Below are 7,057 nucleotides of genomic sequence, written 5' to 3'. Positions count from 1 at the left end.
TGGCTATTTTCCATTTACTACTTCTGTGTTGTACTAAAGAAGAGCATTGGCAGTTAGGATGGGATTTCATAATCCAGTTGGAAATAGCATAAATACTTTTTTAAATAGTAAAACCCAAAATGCCTGGAGTAAGAGCCAAAGGAATAAAGATACTTTATACACAATTAATGGAACAAGTATGAGAGGAAATGAGAAATGAGATACAGGCAAGAGATAATAAACGGGCTTTAAAATATTAAAAGACACCTGGAATGGAACAGAATGTAAAAATTGGAAAAAGCAGTGTTTTAAACATTTGAAAAAAAAAGGATGATATGATTCTGAGTGTCTCCTTATCACACATTATGCTATAGGAGGCATTAAGAAAATCAGAGGTTCTAATCTCAGAAACCTCACAATTTGATTAACATAAGAAATGTTAATGGTATAAGTAAATAGAAACCAACTCACACTTCCTAAAAGAATAAGGAAATTTATTCACTCATGTGTCTGCAAAGCCAAGAAGAAAAGCAAATGCCAAGGTGGTTTGACACAGTGGCTCAGCAAAATCAATAAGAATCTGGGGACTATTTGGTTTATTTGTTTTTATTTTCTTCACTTCAACTTTTGTAATGTCACCTTCATTGTAAAAATGTCTTTCCTCCTGGACCAGCTGCTTTTGTGCCAAAAGCTCTCCAAACAACTTGTTTTGTCTCCAGATGTTGAAAGAAGACCTGAGTTTTGCCTTCATAAGCTAACTTTGGTTCATTTGTCCATCCATGAACCAACTGCTTATGGCAAAGAGGATGGGAATGTGCGACGTGTCTTAGATCAGTCAGGGCTCACACCTGAAGTTCTGAATGGGGACCATGCAGCCATGTGTCCTGGCTGTTACACAACGGAGGAGGGCAGGTTCTTAAAGGAAAATCTGGGCGCTGTAGGCAAAGGGGAAGGGAGGATTGATGATGGGGCTAGACTGGTAACTAAAACATGTCCACTACCCTATCCCGGTTGAGGGCAGTAGTCGAGTGTGCAGATAACCCCAACCCCCGGTGGACAGAGTGTAGCACGTGTTCTAAAGTCAAACGAATATGCATGGGAGGGGTCCACATTTACATGAGACCGTTTTGCTTAAATTTTGTCAAAGTAAGCTCCTTTGACTTTTATGTTATTTGTTTAGTATCTTCCTATTGCTAAAAGACCATTTTTAAAATAGGGTAAAATCAGGACTCTTGTACACATCTTGTACAGATTAATGAACGCAAGTTAAAGATTTTCTTTAACTCATTAATGAGGAGATCTGTAAGGTATTATAACCAGTTCCAAGTAAAAGTTCAGAAAGTACAAACTTATTTAGAGTAAAGGAATACTGAAGTGAGTATGCAAATGAGGACAAAACTAGCTAGGAAAGTCTATTGAACAGAAAAGAATTTGCGTGTTTGTAGACAAGAATTATTTTGCACTGTTATCAGTTATTGATAATTTACAAAGGTGCAAAATGGCTCCCATAGAGTCACAGTCATAAAGAGCAAACGGGTGAGCTATAAGTAATGCATAATTTTCTCCCGTAGCACACATTTTCCCTATACTGTGGCTCCAAGAACATTCAGGTTAAAAAATTATTTTAATGTTTATTTATTTTTGAGAGAGAGAGAGAGAGAGAATGGGGGAGGAACAGAGAGAGCCAGAGACACAGAATCTGAAGCAGGCTCCAGGCTCTGAGCTGTCAGCACAGAGCCCAATGCGGGCTCCAATCCATGAGTTGTGAGATCTTGACCTGAGCCCAAGTCAGATGCTTAACTGGCTGAGCCACCCAGGCATCCATACATACATCCAGGTTAAAAAAGTCCGTTAACCTTTCTGAAAGGGAGGTTACACTCAATATTTCTTTATTCCCCAATCATGGATGTAAATTTATTCGCTATATGTCCCAGTGAAAGGAAGAGTGGTGTGTGTTCATTTGGAACACAGTTTAAGTATAAAAAGCAATAAGATTATAAAGTGGCTAGAATTAAATCAAGACCATCATTATTGGCAAAATTATAAGACTTCCATTTTGTGAAATTTAAATACAAAAATATAAAGATTTAAGGGCTTTTTCATAGGCTTAGTGCCAAATCGATGAAATTATTTAACCCCTAATCACTATGCTGCAGATTTCATTAAGCTTGCATGTAGTTTTGAAATAAAAGTGCTTGATTGAATTAAAGGACAGTTCAAACACAGGTCAGAGATTTTAGCTGATTGTAGTGTAGGAGGATGGTTATTAAGGACCCTAAGGAAGTTCCATCCCTGGAGACTTTCCACAGGAGAAAGCCTATTCCTTGCCTGTTCAGCTTGCTCCAGGGGCATCTCTCTTTGTAGCTTAGCTCTAAAGCAGCTCTCAGGTAATTTGCTACAGCATGGGGAGAGAGTGCAAGAGTGGACTCGCCTTTCTTTGCTTCTACCTCCATAACCTCTGGAGCAGAGAAAAGAACAGAAATATGTTTCCCAAGAATGAGAGAAAATAAACCAAACGTTTTAATCAAGCAAACAGAATTAGGAAATAGAATCATTCTCTTCTCAAGAGACGATGCTCTTTAAAATTTGACTTTGCTAAAGAAACAAGCATGAATGCTTCCTTTCCATTTTCAAGGTGCAACATCTTTATATACACAAAGGCATTCAAGCTTAAAAGGAGAGGCTGAAAGAGTCTGAATGCCTGTTTGAGTTTAAATACAGTATCTGAAGCAACCCACAGGTAAAGCGGATTCTAATCAGATACCCCAATTACCAATTACCCAGACCTGGATTTGTGTGTGTGTGTGTGTGTGTGTGTGTGTGTGTGTGTGTGTGTGCGCGCGCGCGCGCGCACATGTGACTGTTGTTTCCTTCTAAATTAATCTTTTTTCCCTTCCAACTACAGTTTCAATTCAAACAGAATCCTAGCTGTACTTTGTCTTTCACTACCTCCAAAAGAGGCCACAGAAATGGGGAGAGAGCTAGCAATCATTCCTCTCTCTATGAACCGCCATCTCCAGAAATTTCCCTAAAGGGCCAGTCTACACTTTTGGAAACCAAGATAAGCTTATCTCCAAAGGTATGTGGGTTTTTTCCCATACTGATTTCTATAAATTTTTCCAGCTGGCTGGAAAGCAGGTACAAAATATACTTTTACACTGATATATTTGATACTCTAAACTTCTTTCCTGTGGCAAATATTCTACTGATGCATCTATGCTACAACTTGCTTCAATTATTCTGCAGCGTGGGCCAAAGACTCTGAGGAAGGGGATGGGCTCAGAAAGTCTTTGCTGCTCATTTGCCTTCCGAGTTGAGAACAGTCGCCACCTTGACTTTAGCATAGGATAATCAAACTGTATTATCCAGAGTTCTGCTTACATTTTTATAGGGATGAGTACTTTTGCATCTGTAATCCAATTCATATTACATATTTAATATGCATCATTCACCTGTTTGGCCCATCTCTCCACTCCCCTGCTCTGACAACCACCAGTTTGTTCTCTGTATTTATGAGTCTGTTCCTGTTTTTGTTTGTTTCTTTGTTTTGTAGTTTAGATTCCACATATAAGTGAAATCATATGATATTTGCCTTTCTCTGATGTATTTCACTTAGGTCTCTGCCCCCCACCCCCAGATCTATCCATTTGTTACATATGGCAAGACCTCATTCCTTTTTGTAGCTGAGTAATATTCCATTATATATCACATATATAACACATCTTCTTTATCTAGTTATCTATTGATGGATATTTGGGTTGCTTCCACGTCTTGGCTATTGTAAATAATGCAGTAAATGCAGGGGTGCATATATCTTTTTGAATTAGTGTTTTTATTTTCTTTGGATAAATACCCAATAGTGGAATTAGTAAATCATATGATATTTTTATTTTTAATTTTTGAAGAACCTCCATATTGTTCTCCACAGTATTTTCATCAATTTATATTCCCACTATCAGGGTTACCCTTTCTCTGCATCCTTGCCAACATTTGTTATTTCCTGTCTTTTTCATATTAGCCATTCTAACTGGTGTGAAGTGATGATATCTTGTGGTTTTGATGTGCATTTTCTTGGTATTTAGTGATATTGAGCATCTTTTCATGTGTCAATCAGCTATCTGTATGTATTCTTTGGAAAAATATTTATTCAGGGCCTCTCTCCAGTTTTCAATTGGATTTTATTTTATTTTATTTTTTTGGTGTTGAGTTGTATAGATTTTTTATATATTTTGGACATTAACCCATTATCAGATATATCATTTGCAAATATCTTCTCTCATTCAGTAGGTTGCCTTTTTGTTTTGTTGATGATTTCCTTTACTGTGCAAGAGTTTTTTTATTTTAGTGTAGTCCAAATAGTTTACTTTTGCTTTTGTTTCCCTTGCCTAAGGAGACATATCCATAAATAATGTTGTTAAAGCCAATGAATAAGAGATTACTGCCTATGTTTTCTTCTAGGGGATTTATGGTTTCAGGTCTCAAATTTAGGTCTTTAATCCATTTTGAGTTTATTTTTGTGTATGGTGCAAGAAAGTGGCCGAGTTTCAGTACAGCATTGTTGAAACACTATATTGTAAACCTGAAACTAATAGAATACTGCATGTTAACTATACTGAGAAGAAAGACAGAAAGAAAGACAGAAAGACAGAAAGAAAAAGAGAAAGACAAAAAAGAGAAAGTAGTCCAGTTTTTCCAGCACCGTTTGTTGGAGAGACTGCTGTTTCCCCATTATATACTCTTGCTTTCTTTGTTGTAGATTAATTGGCCATATAAGTATGGGTTTATTTCTGAGCTCTCTATCTTGTTCCATTGATCTATGTGTCTATTTTTGTGTCTTTTTTGGTGATTTTATGGAAATTTTAGTGTTTAGACCTTTTATAATGCTGTTGCAGCGTTTGCTTCTTTAAGTGCTATTAAAGTTGATACAAAACAAAACTACATAATTCTATAAAACCTAATCAACTCATTTATGTAAAGTATATGGGATGATTATGCAAGAACAAGTTGTGTTTTTGCCCCAAATCACCAGTATCTATGATAACAATGGAAGAACATAATTCATATTCATGAAACATCCTTTAAGCTGCTGAAAGTCTTCATTTCATTTGTGGATAATATTATTTTGTGTCAGTTTTGAGCAAAAGGTGAAATATAAAAAGTGCTTTTAATCCCACATATAAAGTATTCTGTTGTTATTCAGAGCTTTGTTTTGTAATATTAACAACTGAACATAGATGTGACAGGTTTACACAGATTCAAATTAATCTCAGGAAAAGAAGACACTTCAGAAAATTACTATCCATACTGAATGGGGTAAAATAATACAAATGCAGGGGTCAAAGTTGGAAATGAGAAGGCAGCTGCTAAATGAAGTTATTAAATGCCTCTGCCCTGAAGAAGAAAGGCTTATTTAAGCAGAAAACTGCTTGGAAAACAATGCTCAGTTAAATAGAGTGAGACAACAACTACATTTGCTAAAACTGAGACATGGATCTTTCTTTAAAAATTTTCTTCTTGTTAATAAGTCTAAATTTTGAAGCTGTGCTCAATAACGCCTTCCATGTGTGTTGTTTTAGATTTCATAAAGCTTTGTGTATCTGCACACTAATTGCAGATCAGAAAACTAAGCTTCTGAGAAAAGAGATGGTGATGTTGAGGGAGATTGAGTAATTTATCCAACATCGTGAATGTATTTACTACCACTGAACTGTATGCTTACAAACTATTAAGATGGTAAATTTTATGATATGTGTATTTTGCCACAATAAAAAAAGGAAAGAAAAAAGAACAAGCAAGGAGATGGCCCAAAGCCTGAAAATGAGGCTCCCTTGCATTTTGTGAGCTACTTATTCTATTTCTGTAATTCATGTCCCCCTTTTTTAAAAAAAATGTTCATTTATTTTTGAGAGAGAGGAGTGCAAGCAGGGGAGGGGCAGAGAGAGAGAGAGAGAGAGAGAGAGAGAGACAGAGAGACAGAGGATCCAAGGTGGGCTGCACGCTGACAGCAGAGAGCCCGATGTGGGGATGGGGGGCTCAAACTCACGAGCTGTGAATTCATGACCTGAGATGAAGCTGGCCACTTAACCTACTGAGCCACCCAGATGCCCCTCATGCCCTCTTTTGTATTAGATTGTTTTAGCAGATGTCCCACTAAGCCTGAAAAGTAAGTGTAATCGTTAAGCCCATTTTATAGATAAGAGACTGAGCATTTTAGTTGACTTTTGAAGTGTAACAGACTGTCACAAAATGGTTTATGACCAAAAGAAATTTATTTTCCTTACTCATAAGTCTGTGGGTTCAACGGAGTTTGGCTGCTTCAGCTGGGCGAGTCCCAGACTGCTTGTCAGGCTCAGGTCTGTTTTCCTGAAACATCTTCTCACAGCCGTTGGCAGAAGGACATGAGAGTAAGCAGAAAAACACATTATCTGGAAGGCCTCAGTTTGGAACAGTGCCCTGTTCCTATCCCCACCTTCCACTGATCACTGCCAAGCTCATAGTGTTTGTCATTAAATTACCGATTCTGCGCTCCAAACCTACCTTTCTATACTCTGATTTATGTTGCTGGATCTGGGGCCATTTTTCTACTTTGTCAGATGGCTCCCAGCCTGGGCTCATTAACTGGAATTACCAGAGGGGATTTGAAGACTGGAGAAGAGATACTCATTCCCCTGTTTTCTTGTTCCTGACACTCCTCCCCAGGAAAGTTTCTTCACCCTGACAACGGCAGTTGGCTCCAGTGTTTAGTTTAAAAAATTTTTGCCACATATCACCAGAAAAAGTCTCATTGATGCTCCCTCACAATACCGTCACTAGCCGGGCATCGTTTCTCTTCAGAGGCCTGAACCCCCCAAAATGGGCCCCTCCTCTAATCAAGAGAACCAGCAGCAGTTGGGCAACACCTTCAAGCCATGTTTGGGCATCACATTCCATACCTGCAGACTCTGACTGCAGGAACTCTCCTCCTTGTGTTCCTACATTCCCAGAACCTTCTCATCCAACAGAGCTGGGATGGGGTGAGGTGAGTGAAGTGTCACAGGAGTCCTTTGTTGGACATAGCCTTCATTTGAAACTTGCTGTT

Source organism: Panthera pardus, unplaced genomic scaffold (assembly GCF_024362965.1).
Source record: "Panthera pardus isolate Hobbes unplaced genomic scaffold, ASM2436296v1 HiC_scaffold_10, whole genome shotgun sequence".
NCBI classification, from domain to species: Eukaryota; Metazoa; Chordata; class Mammalia; order Carnivora; family Felidae; genus Panthera; species Panthera pardus.
This window is presented reverse-complemented; position numbering follows the sequence as displayed.